General features: G+C 45.0%; 1 protein-coding gene across 18 annotated transcripts in view; it reads left to right on the top strand.

Moving 5' to 3' along the window:
• Positions 1-21,108, top strand: part of CACNA1A (calcium voltage-gated channel subunit alpha1 A) — a 2,932,691-nt gene that overhangs the window by 106,301 nt on the left and 2,805,282 nt on the right. The window lies entirely within an intron of this gene.

Below are 21,108 nucleotides of genomic sequence, written 5' to 3'. Positions count from 1 at the left end.
CGAGCGGCACTAAGCCCCCTGTTGAAAAGATTGCTCGATAAATATCTATCAAAATGAAGAATCTGTGAGAGAAGAATCCATGGAAAGAACATTACTAGTAGGTCATTTCTTCATCTGCAAGGTGTTTCTATAACCCTCCTCCCGCCTCCTTGGTGGCAAACATGGAATTTGTCACTAAGGGCACTAATTCCATAAGAATATGTGGAACATGACCCAGGTAGGACCGGGTCATCAAAGGGGAAAATTGCTGCTAGTACGGGTCACCATGTAATTCTAGAAACATGCTCCAGGTGTTCGCAGAGCATGCAATGTATTTTCATATGATTTGTTTTATAAATGACACATGTACGTGACTTTTGCACAATCTTGCGAATTCGGTTTTTCCTGAGTTTCAAGGAAGCAGTAGCTTCCTTGACAGTCAGAAAACAGAAAACTTGACAGCGTTGAGTGGAAATGACTATTACAGTGCACAATCTAAATACATGATGGCACCTTCCCCTAATGTTACCTCGGCTGACAGGGGTGTATTTTCTGTGCATGAGCACCATTCACAGTGTTCACTCACATCATTCACCCATCTATAAGTTTTCCTCCAGGGAGTCACTATCTCTGGACACAGAAACAAACCCGTACCCCCTTTCTCTTGAATGGAACCTACAAATACATGAAGCCCCTAAAAATATAATCTATGAGATAGGAGTTACCTTTCATCGTCCGACCCAGCAGGCAATTTTGCCTGTATGGGAAATATTTATCCGCTTTTCTGTCCTGTACATTATATGATTCAAGGAAAAGATAAAATAATAATCCCCATGGGTTTACACATGGATTATTCTGCTCACATCGCTACTTTTGTTTTATCGGGAAAGAAAGAATGTTTACAGATCTTTCCCATCTTACCTCGTGGGTCTGATGTAAAACGTAAACTTTTAAATTTTTCTCCAAACCCATTTAAAATCCGATGGGGTGAATTGTTGGAAAGACTAGTATATGAAAGTGTAGGTCAATATAGGACATTTTCAGGGAAAAGGAAAACAATTTTGAAAGTATATTTGATCAGGAAGAACATATTTTTGGTCTGTTGAAAGGGGACATGACTTGCCAACAAAGAAAGAATATAACACAGTCTTGGGAAAAGAATTAACTCCCAGTTAAAAATAAAACACATTTTTCCAATTTAACCTCTTTTTGGGGAATTTCTGAGTCTACGCAAACAGAGATTTATAAGGTTGCTTGCCCGAAAGGGGTTTTTGCTGCCCCAGGGAACAATTCCATTAAATACGAGAGCGGAAAGAGAGCTACTCCATTGAAATACTCTATACTACCAGCCAGCCCTGGAATGATTGAAATAGAAAGATGAACTGGGTCCTTTTTGGGATGAATAAAGCTTCCCTCTGGAGTATTGTTTCTTAGAACGAAAGAGATTGAATTCATCTACACCAGAGACAACCTTGTTTAACTCCCAACAGCCAAATTTACCAAAAGATGGCGGCTCATTCCTGACCCTTCACAGTACCCAGGACATAAAACGAGGAACAATGAAGCAATTTTGTGTACTGCTGAAGTAATACATTAGTGAGATGTGTGTCTGAAAAATGTAAAGGTTAGTTGCATGAATGGACACAAATAAATAGATATGATTAAAAGGATCTGAAAATGGTTTTTAGTGCAAGGCTTTGTGCAGCTGGGTGCAGTCACTGTTGCACAGCTCTTTGTCCCATATATTGTATGCTTGACCCATCATGGGATGTGTAAGATGAAGTTTCATAAATAAAAAAGTTCACAAGTAAAGGTATAGCCTGAGACTAAGTATGTAGAATGTCTTTGAGGAAGGTAGGGTAATTGTCAACTGCAGGTGGACAAGATGGCTCTTGTCTGTCATTGACATCAACTGTTTTCAATATAGCATTAAATACCAATTTCGAGGGAGGGCATGGCTGCTAAAGGTTCTCAAGCCCGAGACAGGTAGACCCAAGCGCAGCATTCCAGCCCTGCACACACATGAAAGAGGTATTTATTGCAATTGGCACTCAGAGGCACCATCTGGAGTGTTGATCTTATTTTTGTTCGTTTTTAAGGGAACTAGGCTTTGTACAATTCATGCTTCCCTTGAATAAGAAGTTACACATATTTCTCTGATTAGTAATACCTATGTCCAGAACCTTAAGGTGAGCCAGGAGGTGAGCGGGGATTGCATTGTGGCACTCCAGTGGAGACTTGTCCTGGGGCACTTCCTCCAGGGACAGCGTGAAGGCTGGGAAGAGGTGCTACGGCCAAGCATGAATGCGGTCTGCTACTTGTGCACTCCGCTTGTGTTGCAGGCCTCTGGATTGGCCCACTCTCTTCTGCAGGTGGTCATATATAATGCAAACATAATCGTTGTGCAATGCAAGCTATGGAGGCTAACTACAGTGTATGGTATTGCAGTAGATTTGTAGATGCACAGAATGGATGGAACTGTTTATCACTACTTTGCGTAAACATTTAGTTAGTTTTGTGTATTCATTATGTAATGGGGGAAAAAGTAAGAGACTTAGCAGAGTGAATAGGATAGCAGGCACAGAACTGGGCAAACTAGGTGCAATAGTGTAGATTGTGGCTATGTCACTTTTAGGGTAGCTAGTAAAAAGCAACAGGGTGATAAGATAGAATCTCAAGGAATTTAGGACCAGCTCATGGGTTGAGCTTCTGTTTCACAATTGTATGCAACCAACAGGTCACAGAAGTAGGTTGGCCATCGAAAGCATTTGGCCGTGTAACCATGTACCTTTTCAAAAGTGTTCACTCCAAATATCATGCACCCTTCCCAACAAAATGAAATAAAGGTGACACTATGAGATTTAGATACACTAACCTTAACTTTACTGAAAAACGTAAGAGATAATTCAGCTTTTACAGTAGCAATACTGTAATTATGCATAATGTAACAACTAACATTTTTAGGAATGGAATTACAGGATTGTCTTTTCAAAAGAATAAAGATAACATACTGGTCTTTGCCAATCAGGATACAGTTAGCTTAATAAATGTTTGAGGAGCACACAAAGACTTCGAGGTCAACCGGGTATCAGAAGCGTACAAGAATTGAAGCGCTAATGGATTTTGGGATTTGAATACAGGCCATAGGCTTCCCAATGTGGGTGTGACACAGACACAAATAATATTGCTATTCAGACAGTTAACCCCAGCCATCACCGGTTTTTCAATTGGACCATATACCAGGAATAATCACGCATTTCCGTATACAGACAATGATCCTTACTGAGCCATTTGAAGGTCTTCTTTATTTTCCAGCAGCATAATACTTCACGTCTTGCCTTGAGAAAGACCCGGTGTGGGTCGAAACACGTGTCTACTGACTAAACTTAACACATCCTACAAGGATATAATATACTGTTTTCAACACCAATTACCTTGTCCTCCAGTTTCTGTAATTGTCACACTGTTTATATATCATTATATTGCTCTTACTGAAGTTTCTACACTAGCAGCACATCTCTCATGTGGAGCTGCTTTTTCTTTAATAAAAGTTTCATCCTGATTACTTCTGGTTGGCAATTATTTTAAAAAGAACTAACTCGTCCTGCATAGCACCCCAAAACAAGCTTTTGGCACTTTTAAGAGTGCAGAGATGAGTACTGCTGCACGCTCTCTTCATTAGCCCCTTTGAACTTGCAGTGAACATAGAAAAGAGGGCGTAAAAATCCCTGAGAGCAAGAGAGGAATGCAGTAAGAGCTGAGTTTTTATTGAATGGGGTATCTTAAATAGCTAGTCATGCTACACAATTGTCAATTTAATTAGCAAACCTACAGAATTTCATAGCAGATTGCTATGCGACACTGCTTATTTTATGTCTTGCTTTGTCTCTGCTTTTTCTAAATTTCTGCGCTTAAGTTGTCCGCAATCTGTATTTTGCGGGTCATCTCTCTATATCTCTATCGCCCGCCTCCCTCCTGGTCCTGCTCTTTCTCCCTTTGATTGATTCCCTCTTTGTATTTTAATCCTTGTGTCTGCACCGTATCGCTGTCTCTCTCTTGCACTTAGATAATTTTCCCCTTTTTAGCTTGCCTTCCTTCTGCCGTTGCGAGCTTGCTTTTCTTTATCTTTCTGCCTTCTCGCTCTCTGTATTTCACTTGTCTTGCTACAACTCTTTCTGCCACCTGTTTTTCTTTGCCTCCCCTTGCCTCACTTTAGTTATCTACCTTGTATTTCACTCCTTGTGCTTCCGTCCACTATCCCCCACTTGAGATATCTTCCCACGCTTCATGTTGCCCATTGCATCTCTCATCCCCTTGCTTCCTCTCTCACCTGAGTAGTGCTCTCCCCCTTCTCTATCTCTTTGTATTTCACTCCTTGTATCTTCAGCTGCCCCATTTTCCCCATTCTCTCGCTGACCTCCTTAGATATAAGCCCCCTCTCCATATCCTCCCTAGCCTCTCTACATTTTCTCTCCCTCTTCTCTCACTATGTATTTCTTTCCTTTTTCTGCAACCCCTTCGCTCATTCTCTCCTATTTAGATATCACACCTCCCTTTCTCTGTCTTTCCTCTCATGCATTTTAGCACCTCTTCTCGTTGGGCTAAACTGCACAAATACAGCCAAGCTTGACAATTATAGATTTTGAAATCTCCAATGTCTTTCATCCAAAACAATCTGGATTTTGTGTCCAGCATGGAACTGAAAGTGCTTTGCTGGACCGTCAGACGCACATGCTCAATATCATAGATAAAAGCAAATCTGGCCTGCTTATACGTTTGGCCTTGTCTGCGGTGAGTATTAAGGCAAGTGAAACTGCTGCTGTCCCTCAAAAAACGTGCATCACTGGTTAGGGCAATCATAATGCCCTGGCATGGCTATTGTAATGCTTTAGTGGTCGGGGAAGCAGCAACTGTATTAGGAGATTACAGGTGCTTCAAAGTAAAGCTCTGCATATCATTCACAACATCCCCAGGAGAGAACATATCTCTCATGCCAGAAGGAATCTCCATTGGTTGAACCTCACATCAAGAGTTCTCTTTAAAACTCTTTCCTTGGCTCATAGATGGATCTGCGGAAAAAAGCCCCTGTCTACTTGAGGGAACGTTTAAAATCATATGTTCTCTCGAGACAACTTCGCTCTTCTTCACCGGCTTACTGGTGCTTCCTAAGACAAACAAAACCAGAGCTCTGGTACGATCTTTTGCCGTCCTGATAGCCCAGCACTGGAATACTCTGCTGCTAGCTCTCCGCTTGGAGATTTGCTTTTTGGCATCCCGGAAGTGTTTAAAAACGCACCTATCTGACTGACTTTCAATCTCTACATTGGGCTGATAGACTCCTGATTGGATAAAGATGAACCTACTATGCCTTGTGAGCATTCAGAGCGTGCAAGTGCAGAGAAAGGAGAGGGGAAGAGGGGGAAGTGGTGGAGTGACAGTGCTTGTGAGTGAGCAGCAGGTGTAAGTGCCCAGTGTAGGAAGTTCTAGGTAACTTTCAGCTCTAATAAATAAATGAGTGAGTGCCGGCCTATAGTGACGAAGGCCAGAAAGTGCCACGGTAAGTGCTGTGTGTAGGCAGAGGCTGAAGGCGATTGGGGATGGGAGGCCAGGGCCCCGAAGGTCACATATGGACCTTGGTCACCAATCACAGCGACTGTGAGATTAGTAGAGGAGGGTAGAAGGGAAGGAGGAGGAGAAAAGGAAAGTCTTGAGGAGCTTCTGGAATTTGAGGAGGTCCGGCTCAAGACGGAGAGGAAGGGCAAGGCTGTTCCATAAAAGGGAGCCAGCTGAAGAGAGACAACGGCCACTGGCCCTCTGTTTAGCGAAACGCTTGACTCACAAAGAGTTGGTACCAGCGGAACGTAGAGGTCTAGAGAGAGAGTAAGTTCAGTGTGTGAGGTAAGTTGGGGGAAGGCCAGCTTCTCCAGAAGTTTCCAGAGGAAGGTGGTGATAGAAATAGAGCAGTAGGTGGCTGGACAAGTAGGGTCGGCTGAAGGTTTTTCAGGAGGGGACGCACAAGAGAGTGCTTGAGAGACAAGGGGAAAGATCCAATAGCAAAAACAGTGGTTGCAGAAATCAGCAAGTGCAGGGGCAAGAGAGCCAATGTTGTTCTTGAAGGTCCTAGAGGCTCAAGGGGAAACCTGTTTGGAGGAGACCTCGTCAGGTATGACAGGGGAGAAGGAGGGTGGGGGGCCATAGGAGGAAAGGGTGTGGTGCAGCAGTTGGGGGAGAGGGTAGCAAGAGTGCTCCAGAGTTTTAGTAGTGAAGTGCGTGGCCAGTGCATTGCAGAGGGCCTTGGGCGGAAGAGGGGAGGGGTAAACTGCTGAAGGGTTGGCTAGTTCCCTGCCGAGTTTAAGGAGTTCAGCCATGTTGCTCGCTGCACCGGATACCCGTGCCTGGTTGTGGGCTCTTTTCTTGGTAAGGATGGAGAGGTTTGGCACTTCCGTTCCACAGCTCTGCACTTGCGTTTCAGGGGTGCAAGTTCGGAGTCGTATCTGGTATTATGTTTAGAGGTAGGTTTCCGAAAGATCCTCATGACTGGGACAAGAATGTCCAGTGTTAGTAATGGCCAGATGGAGGTTGTTGAGAGCAGAGTCAGAGTTAGAGTCTGGGGGGGGGGGAGGAGGGTATGAAGGTGGATGTAAAGGTAGCAGCTGACACTTGTTTCATCGGACGAGTGTTCATGAACAAGGTTGGCAGGGCTGGAGGAGGTGCGGTCAGAGGGCAGAGGGGACAGTGGTAAGAGGAGAGAGTGGTCTGACTAGAAGAGAGGGAGTGGAAGATCAGAGTGGATGAGGGCGTCAAGAGTGCATCCTGTTGAGTGGGTTGGACAAGAAGGGAGAATGGAGATGGAGTTGCAGAGGTGTATTAGTATAAATTCCCCCTCCACTTTTTTACCACACCCAACAGTGGTATTACCAGGAAGGCCCCCCACCCCAATTCCTGAAATGGTCTCACTGCTCTCCCCGCCGCAACTTCTCCACTTTTTCAGGCTGCTCTTTTGCTAACCTTAAATTCTTATCCCACCTCCTCCCGGGTCCTGAAAGCCCAGCCTACACCCCTCCCGAAACACATACCCCAAAACCCGTGCACTGTCCTGATCCAGATAGAACTCTAGTCATTTGAGTAACAGGGTCAGTTTAACAGGCGTATGGACCCTTCCCTATAATCCCTCTCCCAGCACCCCATCTTCCATTCCAGTCATCAGCTGCAAAGCATTGCATGACTGGGTGCCACCCCGCCCACCTACTGTTCTCATGATGGAACTTGCAGACTGCACAGAAGCAAGCTTCCATTTTAAATTTCCAACATGCTGCTGACTTCTGTTCCCTGCCCACTGACCCCCCCGGTCTGGGAGGGCCAAGAAAGAGCCAGACAGGCATGGGTAAACCACTTGCCGTGGGAAGGCATGCCCCTAAACGCTCACACCAGAAAAAATACAACCTGCCAGGGAAAAAAGGCCCAAGAGATTCTTGCAAGGATAACAAGTTCTATTTCTACAAAATAGGTGTGCCAGCAAAGGACTCTGCTGCCAAGGAACCTTCTGAGGAAAAAGGGTACAAGCATAAGGTTAAAAGGGGGCACATCATCAGCAGCGACATCTTTACATATGGTAAAAACCTGCGTGGCTGGTTGGTCAGACCCAATACATGGGCGGCCTGCTCCATAGTGGATGCCAGGCTATTGGTCTGAGCCCACTTAGCCCGTCTTCCATCATGTCGGTTCTGCTGGGCTAATCGTCTCCAGGGAACCAAGTCCGAAGGAGCAATTAGCTACATTTGAAAAATAGTGCTACTCTATCACTAAACAGTGCACCTGGCATGCTCAAAAGACTGGTACTGGGGGAGACTCGAGGTCATGCTAACCCACATACACACACATTTCACTCATCACGATGGCATCTCGGGTTTCCAAGGCTTCCACCCTCGCTTTTGAACTATAATGTATCCCTCTCTGTTCCCTGCATTACAAACCATGTCCCTATGACGAGAAGGTGGGATAACCATGTTCTTTAGAGCTTTTATGGTTGCTTGGTATTGTGGTCATTGATCTGGGGTCAACTGTTACCTTGCAATACGGGGGTCGTAGGACTGGCGCAGGGGAATGGACAATTACTCATGGTTGGCTGGGTGGGGGTCAGAGTCCTGCTTCGGTCTGTTTGTGATAACACTTACACCAAGGTGCCCAGGACTGTCTCGTGGCCTTGCGGGGTGCATTCTTTCTTAGAACAAACATATTGGCAGCAACATAACATAACATAGCAATCTTAAAACAAAGGAGAGTTTCAGTGGAAACTAGCAGCAGCGTGGGCTTCTTCTCATCAGCACTTGGGCCTTTTCAGATTTCCTTGTTAGGTTTGCGGCCTGTGTCTTATACACTGAGTACTTCATGGCCTATGCTTCTGCCATAGCTACAAAATGGCGTCTGCTTATATGCACGCACTATCCTAAGAGTCTATATTTATTTATTTATTTATTTGGATTTGTGGAGCGCGCTAGCAGCCCGCGGGCTTCGAGGCGCTGTAAAATGGCTAAAGGAGGCTTACTTGAGGGTTACAATGAAGCCGCCCATGAAATAACTTGTTAATTTTACAGGGTTACAAGTTTTTAGAACATAATATGTTACTTAACAGAGTACATCAGACAAAGAGGTTCGTTTTGATTGCTTTGCAAAACGCTGAGGGAGAGTCAATGAGCCTGAGATGTGGAGGGAGGACATTCCACAAGGTGGGTGCCACTGAAGGGAAACTAGAGCCGCCTGCACGGCTTTGCATGTTCTAGGGATAGATAGCAGGTTAGAGTACTGAGATCTGGATGGTTTGTAAGTTGAGGGTTTGGTGATTCTTTGTGCTAGATAAGGAGGAGTGAGGTTGTGGAGACACTTGTGAGTGAGAGCTACGGCTTTGAAAATGATCCTTTGCTTAACTGGAAGCCAATGGACCTGTCTCTCGAATTCTGAAATGTGTTCTTTACGTGAGAGACTCGTGGCGGCTCGGAGCGCTTTGTTTTGAACAACTTGGAGTTTGGCAACATTCTTGGCAGAGGTGTCTATGAATAGGGCATTGCAGTAGTCGATCCTTGATCCAATGATGGCCCTGGCGATGGTTAGGCAGTTTTGTTGGGAAAGGAAAGGTCGGACTGCGTTGATGAGTTATGAGTGGTAGGCTGACGTGGAGGCTATGGCATTAACCTTCCTGTTCTTGGTCATGTCAGGTTCTAAGAAGACCCCTAGAGTTTTGATGGAAGATGAGATGGAGATGGGAATGTTGTCAATGGTGAATGAGGAGTATTCGGTGCCCAGTTTACTCAGGGTGGAAGGCAAACCCACCAGCAGAAGCTCGGTCTTCTCACTGTTGAGGCATAGCCAGTTTTCTGCCATCCAGGATTGGATTGTTGAGTAGACGGAGTTCAGGGTATTCTGGTCAGACAGGTAATCTCCCAAGAGGGGGATCAGTAACTGGGTGTCATCTGCATAGTTCGTGTATGAGATGCCCAGGGAATCCAAGATTTGAAACAAGGGCCTCGTGAAGAGGTTGTAGAGGGTGGGGGCCGTGCAGGACCCTTGCAGAGCCCTACATTTGATAGTACTCGGGTTGGCGCAGGAGGAGTCAGAAAAGACTTTCATAGCTCTGTCTTTTAGAAAAGAGTCTATCCATTTGCAAGCCTTGTCAGAGAAGTTAGCAACAGAGGATAAGTGTTGGCATAGGGTTATGTGATCGACCAAGTCAAAGGCGGCTGACAGGTCGAGGAGCAGGAGGAGCGCAGGTTTGCCGGCGTCTCTGAGGTCATCGATTTCGTTTTTGAGATCAAGGAGAGCCGTTTCGGTCCCATGACGGGGCCTGAACCCTGATTGTCTGAGTCCAAGGATGTGGTTGTCCTTTAGGAATTTCTGAATTTGCAGGTGTGCTGCTTTATCCAGTATTTTCAGTAGAAGGGGTATAGTGGTACATATTGCTTATAATATTGTGATCGTGTGGGGACCCTTGGCCGCCCCTTAGCCTCTGGGCTATTAGAGGTCTCCCAATGGGGCTCGCCTACCCCAAAGCATCTAGGGGGTAGGATAGGTTTCCCAACATTCCCCACTTTGATTAGTAATGACCTCCCCGCACATATATTCGTTCTTCCTTCTCACTGCTTCCTCATATGGTGGGGTTCCTTTGATGGGCATCCATGGACTGCACACTGACTGCAAACCTTCTTCTGATTGTGCATATTGTTCAGGCGTACATGTCATATAAAAGCATCCTCTATCGCATGCAAGATCTACCCATACTTCCTCATAATTTTTAGGGTCAGGGGGTGGGACAATGGTGGTGTGGTATAAGCGATCTATTTCATCTCCATAGGGATTGAGGGTTTGCGTGGTCAGTCTGTATCTCGCTATCTTTTGTATTGCGAGGTACTTTTGAAACCCCAATTGACACCATTATCATTCCGCTACTAGGCACAACACCGGAGGCCCATTTGGGGGATGCAGAAGATAACCAGGATGAACACGATAACAGGTACAAGCATCTTCATGATGGCTCCCAGCCAGGACGGGGCCCTATCGAATGCAACATTGAACCAATCATTCCCTTGTATTCCTCCTTCCTTCTTCATGTGAACTCCTAGACTATGTACAGCTGCAATTATGTGAGACAATGACCAATACTACGTGTCTTCGGGAGGCATGAAAGTGCAACACGAATCCCAGATCTTTCGGCACACGCCTCCTCCATTGCCGTTAGCATGTCGAAGACGTACCTGTTCTGCATCGTCTTCAGCCTCAGGGAACGCCACTTGACCTTTATGACATTGAATCCGTGCTCGGTGTCATTTGCCAAAAGGACCAGTTCCCAGTGTACGATCTGCAGCCATTTTGCATTAGCTGCTGCCTATATGCCGAGTAGCAAGAGCGAAGCAAAGAATGTTTCTGCCGAGCTGAATAATCTGCATTCGTCAGGAATTTCCCCAAGAAATGCGGCTTAGTCTTTGGATGCACAACTCTGGTGGCAGCACTGGATTCTGTTCCTCGAACGCAGTAGAAATGGTCGGGCCATGTCAGGCATTGGCCCTCCTTGCAGGTGGTCTTGTGGGTTTACTAATAGCATGAGTGTAGCATGGACAGTGAACAGTAGCCTCTCCATGATGGTGGGAGGTGCAAGAACCCTTGTTGGTCACAGGCGCAGTAGTAATCCATCACAGCTGCCGTGCCCTTCTTCAGGTATGGGATCAGGAGGTTCCTGTTGCACTTCTCATTCGAGCCGATAAAGATAGTTCCTTCACTGTGGAAGCAAACTTCATATGTTTCTTCTCAGTGCACCTTCACTGGCTTTTCTATTGCCACAATCCATGTCAATTTTGCAATGTGCTCTGTCCAGATTTTCATAAAAGTTGCTTCCACTCGAGCCAGGAGTTCCTCTTCGTATCCTAAGAGTCCTTCTGCCAGACAACTAAGTGTGGTTTCTTGGCACTTGCTGTTTATATACTTGAGTCCATCAATAACCAAATATGGCCGCTGCAGGCTTTTAATGTCTCTCAGGTTGTCGTTACATTGCAGAGGTTCTGAACCGATGAGCTCTAGTCGTACTCTCTGTGCCTGGAAGGTGCCTTTAACCCTACATAGCGCAGAATTAACCAGGCACTGTGCCTATATAATTGGTACTTCTTGGGGTACTAATACCTTGGGCGCCCCGATGTGTGCGGGATTAGTGAGGAAACATAAAAGCTACCATTCACTGTTTGTCTTCCTACCGCACTCATGTCAGTGTACCAGCTGTTGGTCATTTCGGGATGTTGTACATCCTCGATGGCATCAAGGCCGAGCCTGTGATAGGCGTCATATTTTACCCTTTGTGCTTGCCGTTTCATTCTTTTGTGTAGGCTAGTGGGCTTGCTCACAACACTTCTATCACTAAAATCGCCATACTTTGTTATGTTATGCAAACTACTTAAAAAAATAGATGGAAAACATTTTCTAATATCATACTCATTCTTTTACTGATAAGTATGGGTGTGCTTATTGGTGTATTGAGAATGTCATTATGCTAGTTACTATTATTATACATATTTACAGTGCTATTGGTTATATATATATATATATATATATATATATATATATATATATATATATATATATATATATATATATGCTCACCCCTACCCTGTCTTTTATTTGATCTCCCCAATAGATACCTAACAAAAACATTTAAATTGTAAACAGTGTTGCACTAAAATACATACTGCACATGTAGGAATATGAAGGGCAGTTTGATAGCTAATATTTTATCTAATATATACAGATGTGTTTTATGAAGCTGGTTGCATTATCTTCTTTCTGAGCAAAAAAAAGAAAATGCACGCAAAAGAAAGGAAAAGGTCAGGAAGAAAAAGGGAGAAGAGAAAGAAAGTGGCAGCAGAAATAAGAGAGGGATAGAGAGAGAGATACTTTATAAAAATGCAATTTAATATTGGCTTTGTGTGTTTGTAAACAAACTATGGGCCAGAACGTGTTATACTGGTTGAGTTTACAATTAAAACTGTGGTAGGGAAGCATAGACTCGGGGTCTCAGGGTGATGGTATGCTGTCTATTGGTGCCCTGCGAACATCTGAAAGATGTTTCCATTTGGGAGCCCCTTCACCTTTATGGCAAGGGGTTAGAAAATATAACCTCCAAGGGGACATGAAATCTGGGGTTGTTCCACTTTCTGACAAAACCTCTTGCGTAAATTAATTCTCCAGGCAGCAGCGGTTGAGTGGGTGGGGGTGCCTGTTACTGTTGTGTTTGCAGTGTCCGCAGTGCCCTCTTGTAGGGAGGTGCAATCTGTCGAGAGACACATTTAATTACATGTGTTTGTGTTGTCAGGTATTCTTTGAATTTGTCACCTAAGACTGCTGCTGCCCTATGGGCATCTGATGCCCTCCTGACAGGGGATATGGGCGTACTCGTGCGTCGGCCAGTCAACACTTCGTGGGGTGACAGATGATGGTTCTTGTTGGGTTGTGTGCATAAACTGAAGAGGGCCAAGTGTAAGCAATGCACCCGGTTCTTTTTCAACGTGGTGCAAAGCTTAGATAGTTTGCTCATAAGAATGCCATTGATCCTCTCCACAATGCTGTTGGCCTGGGAGTGATACATTGAACACATCCAGTGTTTAATGCCAAGCAATGCTGTGATCCCTATAAAGAAAGAGCTCATTGAAAAAAGATATGTCTTTATCAGACCTTAGCACTTCGCACACGGCCCTTTAAGAGAAGACCTCACGGACAAGAAATTTGGCATTACATTTGGCATCCAGGTGTACACAAGGTCCTGCCTCAAACCACCGTAAAAAAGGGCATACTATAATAATCAAATATCGGGACCCATTGCACCTTTCTCCCATGTCGGCATAATCTATGTGTAGCTCGCAGAACGGCCCAATAAGGCGGGGCAAAATGCCCCGTAGAGTTCGGAGGGTCATGTCTGTGCTAAATATTTGACACTTGGTGCAATGTATGATCAAGTTCGTGAGGTGCTGCCGAAGATTGGGAATAAAACAATCTTCTTGTATGTCTGCTTCAATATGTTGCTGTGAGCTGTGTGAGGGGTGGTGACCAGAGCAAACGCTACCATCAACAATTTGTATGGCATTACTGCCTTGCCAGTGCATTCCTGTCTCCACAAGAGATCAGTTAGGGATTGTTTGCAACCCCTCTTGGTTCACAGTTCTTTCCCTTCATTAGGTGCCTTTTTTTGTAGTTCGAAGAGCTGCGCAATAGGCCCAGCCGTATATGGTGTATTCTGTTGAGTATTTGGAGGTGTTGTCAAAACGTACTCAGATATTGTGGGTACCAGGAGGTAAGCTGCCATTTTGTCAACTGCGTCTGCGGCGGCGTTCCTCAGTGAGATTTCATCTGTGCTGTTGGTATGGGTGGCGCATATAACAACTGCCACTAGAGCGGGTTGTGTCAATAGGGAAATCAATATATCTAGTAGTGCAGCATGTTGTACTGGGGAACCGTCTGCTCTCCGGAAATCCCTCCTTTTGCAGGATGACAACCCAGTATGCACTGTTGTAGTGGCGTATGCCGAGTCCGAATATAGGGTCACGTGGCAACCTTGTGATGCTTATAGCACTTTGATGAGCGCAATGAACTCTGCTTCTTGGGCCGAATAATGCATGGGCAGTCTTTTAATCACAAGTGTCTCATTTTCACCTCCCTCGAGGTGCACGACTGCGGCGCCCGTATATCTTTGTCCTGTCCCTGAGCTATTGTCGCTGACCCGTCAACAAAGAGAACCTCTCCCTCCTCCAATGGCCTATCTTTTGCTTTGGGAATGTCATCCTCCTCCACTTCATATGTGTTACAGTCATGCATTTCCAAGTCTTCGTCTGTACACATTTGTGTCAAAAAAGTAGCAGGGTTCACTTTTTTACATCGCACAACATGAATGTTTGGGCTTTACCGATGCTCTCTCTGTGGGCAGTGTAGATTTCGATCTCTCCAAAATGGCGATTACTGAATGTTCCACATACAAATTGACTGAGCATCCCATCACGATCATCAAACTTTTTTCGATCGCGAACGCAGCTGCAGCAAGTGCTTGTTTGCATGTGATTGCCCATGCATAACTGAGTCGAGTGTACCACTGTTATAGGCCAATGACTTGTGGCCCATTTTACTCTTCTGGGTCAGTACGGCGGTTATAAGTTTGCCGCTGAAGTGTGAGAATATGTAGAATTTCTTGGTATAGTCTGGGGTGGCTAGTACTGGGGCTGTGGATATCATTTCCTTCAAATCATTGACATGTTGTATCATGTCTGCTGTCCATTCAAGTTCGTGATTGCCTTTATGTGCTTATGAGTTGCATAACTCTAAGAGGTTTTGCATTTCTTCCATGGTTGTAGGTTTGAGGGTGGCGCGCACAAATGGCGCTTTGTCTGGTATTATTCCTTTGCCATTTGCTGATATTAGCTGGCCTAAATACAGTACTTCCTGTTTGCAGTATTGAAGTTTGGCATTGTCAACCTTATAACCCTTGTGGGCCACGAGTTGGAGGAGTATGATAGTCTCATAGGCAGTTCTGCTCACTGTCGCTACACACAAGCAGGTCATCCACATACTGGATGATCGAGCTGCGTACTTGAATGTTTGCTAGGTAAATATGTAATAGTCTGTTGAAGAGGCTTGGGCTCTTGCACTGCCCCTGAAGCAAACAAGTGTGTTTGTAGCTCTTCCCGCCATAGGTAAAGGCAGTGAGGTACTGTGATTCAGGGTGCAAAGGTATTGAGAAAAAGGTGTTTTTCAGATCTACCACTGTAAAGTGTGTTGCTTCTTTGGGGATACTACACAAAATGGTGGCCGGGTTTGGAACTACCAGAAACTCCATCTGTACCACATCACTTAGGGGGCGTGAATGCTGGATCATTCTCCAACTGCCCCCTGTTGCCTTTTTCACACGGTAGATCGCTGTGTTACAAGGTGATGTGGATGGCACTATTATGCCTTGATTGAGAAGGGCCTGTATTGTTTTTCTCTGATTCCTTCCTCTGCTTCTCTTGTTAGTGGGTACTGTTTCACCCGGGGAAGCACTGTCTACTCAAGTTGCCTCCTTTAGAAGGCCAACATCATGGGGGTTAGTGGTCCACAACTGCCTGGGTACATATTCTAAGTCTACCTCAGTGAACGGGGGCTGGGGCTACAACAGCCATAAATGGGCACTGCACTCTTCGATATTGAACCATGATCTCACAGGGGATACAAATCTCTTAAGATTATTTCTCCATCATTGTCATTATTCTCAAACAGTTCTGCATCAGTCACCTCCTTAAGAGGTAAAGTGGGGTCAATACAAAGCACTGTACGCCACTCTCATCCGTGTCTGTCTGTCACTAGGACAACTACTCTCTTTGCTGATACCAACAACCCTTGCAAGTCTAGGGACAGGATTGTGCCTGCCACCAATTCGGGGGAAACTACAGGGCGAAAGATAAAATCTGTCGGCACCCTCCAGCAGCCCTTTGCAATCTGCGACACTGCCTCCACAAGCACTGTTATTCCATAAATGATCATGTCCGGGTCCACTGGTATCCCTCGGACCACTGCTTTGCCTGCCATTGCATGTATTATCACCATTGCTTTTATTGCGCACATGCCTGGTGTGGCGCAAACAATGTTCTGATCAGTGAATGAGATTGTCATGTTCAACTTACTGAGCAGAACCCCCGCCCAGAAGGGGCACAGGAGTACAACTGTCCCTCCCACTTTTACATCCACATCTTTAGTGAATGGAACGGTAGAAATAGCCCCAGAGAAGCCTTGCGAGTTTTGCCTGATAATTGGAAGTCCCCTTCACTGATGCATGATTTCTCAGTACCCAAATCAACCATAAAAATGAATAGCTTTTTTCCTATCTCTGCCACCACCAAGGGTTCGTCTTCAGGGTTAATGGTCATTGACAGGACCAGGCACACAAGAGTTCTCTGTGGGCTGTCCTAGTCAGGATATGTATTTGTTACGGGAAAGGAAAAGGGGTTTCCACCCACCACGGTTGTGGTTCGGAAGGGGGCAACCGTACCATTTGGTGTTCCACTAAATGGGGTTGCACTACTTCCCTGTTGAATGTATGCAGGGTGTGTATTGTTCTACCACCTGCTGCTGCTGTTGTTGCTGCTGCACCGGTGGATCGGGTATCTGTGGGAGCAATTGTGTGTAGGCCTGTTGTACCTCGTAGGGTATGGAAGTCATTCTGGGTGCCAGCATTTGTGGGGGGCCCTAGGGTGGTGGGCCATAAGTTGTAGTTATACCCCATTCCTTGTCTACTCCTTCACTCCTTTGAGAAATGTCCCCACTTCCCACAGTTCCAACACTGTGAAGGCCCCATTTATTTATTTATGTAATATACCAATAGCCACATGGCTTTGTATATACAAACATATAATACCAAACATAACATGATTATTAATACGAATTCCAATCTATTGCGCAATCAAGTAGGTTTTTGTAAAATGATTGCATAGGCTAACAACAAGGAATTAAAATCTCTAACAGGTACATTTCTTTAAAAACAAAAGACCTTGTATCAGGCTAAATTTTTAAAAAATGTCCACCAATTTCCAATAAAATAGCACAATATAAAAGATCAAATTGGCATCACAACCATCTAGGAACCTGTCCCAAATAGTTGTTAGTTGATCCATGTTAACAGTGTTACAAGTAGCTAGTGCGCAGACCAATCACACTTGCACACCATATTTTTAAGTGCTCAATGGTCTCAATTAATTTGTTCCACATAGCCGTCATTTACGATTACACCGTGCTGTTCCCAATTGGGCATCCTGGGTCATTAAAGCGACACTTATATTGAACTTCAATGTAAGATATTGGATAGTAATTGCATTTTTTAAGTAGGCCGTTATACATAAGATGGTTTATGCACTCGATTAGATATAGACTTGCAAAAATCAAGGCCATGATTACCAGATAGTAAATTGACGCAGTGTTGTTCTTTACTGAGTTTGAGCATTTTTTGCCTTTAGCCGAGGCTTAATCACATACACAACACCCCTAGGAGACAGGCCACAGCAGCCATCTTGCCATTTTACACATAAGTTAAGCATATTTCCGAAGGTGCCCATTTTGTGGAAATTATCTATTAAACAGAATGCTGCTACGAAAGGTCCTATCATGTTTTCAGGGTCAGATTTCATCACTCTGTCACAGAATAGGACAGTTGTTGCAGTAAAATCCATGACTATTCCTGCCAGTTTGAATTCCAGGTATATATATTCAACTGGTAGTGATGGTGGAAGACTCAAAATTCGCTGCAGTGTGACTGCCTCATATCGCTGGAGCAGATTCTCATTACTCCTCCTCCCATTCCTCAAATCCCCCTCCCCTTGAGCCTCGGAGCCCACATCTTCCTTGCGACTGCCCTCCTTATTGCCACTGTGGGCCAAGGTACTGTGTATTCCCGCCCCACTGTCCTTGTCCTCTTTCCGACCACACTGCAGCTATTCTAGCATTTGCAAAGTTTTGGGTGCTTCCTGCCACTGCTGTCTGTACTGGCGTCGATACTGACGCCTCCACATCGACCTTAGTCAATTTGTTTTGAACTAGTTTTGCTTCCTCTGCCTGCCGCTTCTGAGCGGTTTCTTTGTCACGCTCCTTTATTCTTCTGCAATTGTTTACTATTATGCTCTGTATTTCGGGCACCACTGTGCTTCAATGCCCACGATTTTGTCTAATGCCTTTTGCAACTCTTTGGGTAGGCCCTTTTTAACAATAAAGTAGAAAAAGGGTATCGACTGGTACCACGAGTTACCTGACTCCGCTCTCCACATCTCCTGAAGAATTAACTGAGAGGGCTCTTCATCATCTTCCATAGTACTTTGCATTATAGACTGTAGGTCAGGTGTGTCAGGCAATGCCTGTCACAGCATGTCCCATATTTTAGCTTCAATCTTGTTAAACGATGCTCTATCATGTGCATCGTTCCCAAATGTCACTCCCGAGTATACTGCTTTCACCCACACATCCCCAGCTTGGTCTCCAATAGCCACTACCAATAAGCTTTTTATGTCTCCGACCGCCAGGTGCACTCCGGTGGTGTGCTTTTAAAAATATGTAAATCCACTTGCCTGCACCTGCCGCGAGGGGCGGTGTTAGGCAAGATTGTATTCAGTACCCTGTGGGAGACTGCACCAGCCCTGTCCTCTTGGCAATAGTTAACCCAACCTTTGGTATAAGCATGTACTACACAAGTTGGTAGAGTGACTGAGCAGCCAGGCTTATCTCAAGAGGAGTCAATGTGAGCTGTAGGGCTATAACATAGAGATTCACAGTGACAAATATCCAAATAAACACTTACACGCAAGGTTTCCTGATGAAACAATTATTTATTAATTTAACAGTCAGTTCAATAAGCCTTCTTTAGAAGGGAGCAAATATATGCAACGCAAAAATATACTTCATGAATACACACTATCAGTTTCTTAAATCAGTAGATACCCATTTGGGATGGCACACAGACACTTCCTGCACCCTGAGGTGACTTAAAGAACTAGGACACTGTGAACACTGATATATCACTGGCACATTTAGAGCAATACTGAGTTTGGTGTCAAAGGGAAAAAATGAGGGAATAAACAATGGTTAACAAATATTCTTAAGCAGGTAAGTACTTTTGATCCCTCCAGTGCAAAGTAAATTAACCCTTTCCCAGCTACACAAGTTATGGAATGTGTGACTTTTGTTGAGGGACAGTTAAAGCACAAAGTTCGGGGATAGAAGAGTCTTTCAGGGAACCAGGACAGCCAATTTCAATTGAGCAAAAGTCTATGTGAGCTGAAGCACTTCTTGGAGGAAGTAGAAAGTCTTGCACAAGATTTTAGAAATCTTTGAAGAAGATGAAATCACTGTTCGACCACAAGCTGGGAGGCTTGTGAGCAGCAACGCTGCAAGCAACTCTGCCAAAGCAACCGAGACAAGTCTCACAACAAGAGGTAAGTACCCCTTAGTTTTACAGCACCTTAGGTCTGTAGAAACTGGTTCCAGCTGGCTTCTGTTCCAGTTGTAGTTCTGCAGATCCTGTTGTTCCTGGGCCTCATTCATGGGGACAAGATGGAGGACGTCTGGAAACCAGTGCACTATGAATTGAAGGTCGGTGGCAGCAATGGGCAAACTTCAGATCAGCAGCACTTCGCGGTTTCAGCTTCTCGCAAATAGCACCACTGCGGTTCTCGGATACCTTATGGACTTTCCTCCCATCTGGCATCAAGCACTCTATTGAGGTGGCTGAGGCTTGGTCAGTCCTGCTTCATGGGAGTCTGGAGTATCTTCCTGTAGCTCGGGTCTGACTTAAAAACAAGACACTCAATTCTGGTGTTCCTCTCCCTGGCAGTCAGTTCCTGTAGCAGCAATGGAAGTACAGCCAGCTCTGAGAGGATGTCCAGATGAGTTGCTTTGGGGTTGATTGGTCCAACCAACCCCAGAGGAGAAGTGGTCTATTGCAGGGCTTCTCTAGTCGAGGCGAATTAGGAGCGTCAGCACTACAGCAGGATTTATGATATGATAATATGATAGGTTATTTATAACGCGCTTAATACCCAGAGGTTTCTAGCGCGGACCCGGGGATCAAACCTGTGGTGCTCCGTGTCATCTTGCTTCCATGGCGAGCACGTTGCCATTGAGCTATGCTCCCGAGACCGGGTAAACCAACGATCCAGGAGTTGCAGAAGGCGTCTCTTCCAAGTTCTTCTGCGGATTCCTTCGTCCAGTGGTCAACTCTGCCTTCCAAGCAAAATACCTCTCCTTTTATGCAGGTTTCTCTCTTTCATTCTCAGCCGAGCCGTCAATCACACAGCAGGGTGGCTGTCCTCCGAGGACAGCCCGCCAACCAATCACCTTTGGGTGCATTCCTGTAACCAAGGGGATTAAACACAGGGAGTTTTGGGGACCTCCCTCGCTTCCTGCCCTGCCAGAGACGCTGGAGCCAGAGGCAGGCTTCACCAGTGAAGCCCGCCAAAGACAAAATGAACAAAGGGACCAAACCTGGTTTGGCACGCAGAGTAAATCTCAAGAAGGACTTTCCCACCAAGAAATGGCGAAAAAAGAAGACAGGGACCATTTTGACAAAATGGGCACACATGGGTGCTTTACTGCAGCCCGCTGTAGAAACGCACAATGGTAGGAAAAAGTAAACCACTGCCACCAGTCATGTCCCGGGAGGATAGCTCAGTGGCAACATGCTCGCCTTGCAAACAAAACGACACAAAGCAATACAGGTTCGATCCCCACGACCGTGCTTAGAAACCTCTGGGTATTTAAGCGTGTTAAATATGCAACTAAGACAACAGCAATACAAAAAAATCTGTAACAGTACCTTGATGACCCCGGGCTGTGTGAGCACTTTAAAAATGCAAATACATTTTTTTTTTAATTAATTGTAGAAAGGGCAACATAAAAAATGTTACGAGGGAAACTAGACAAAAGGGATACTAAGTAATCCCTCCAGCACACTATTGTAAGATAGTGTGTGCTGGGTCTAGAAAGTTCAAGTAAAATCAATTATTTTTTTTTATATATCATGATTTACATGGTTATACAATTGACAACCTTTAACCACAGGATCATCCTTTGATATAAAAATTAAAAAAATAAGAC

This window comes from Ambystoma mexicanum, chromosome 3q (genome assembly GCF_040938575.1).
Source record: "Ambystoma mexicanum isolate Mex_15411 chromosome 3q, UKY_AmexF1_1, whole genome shotgun sequence".
Classification (NCBI taxonomy): domain Eukaryota; kingdom Metazoa; phylum Chordata; class Amphibia; order Caudata; family Ambystomatidae; genus Ambystoma; species Ambystoma mexicanum.
The sequence above is the reverse complement of the archived record's forward strand: the minus strand, read 5'-3'. Positions and strand labels throughout refer to the sequence as shown.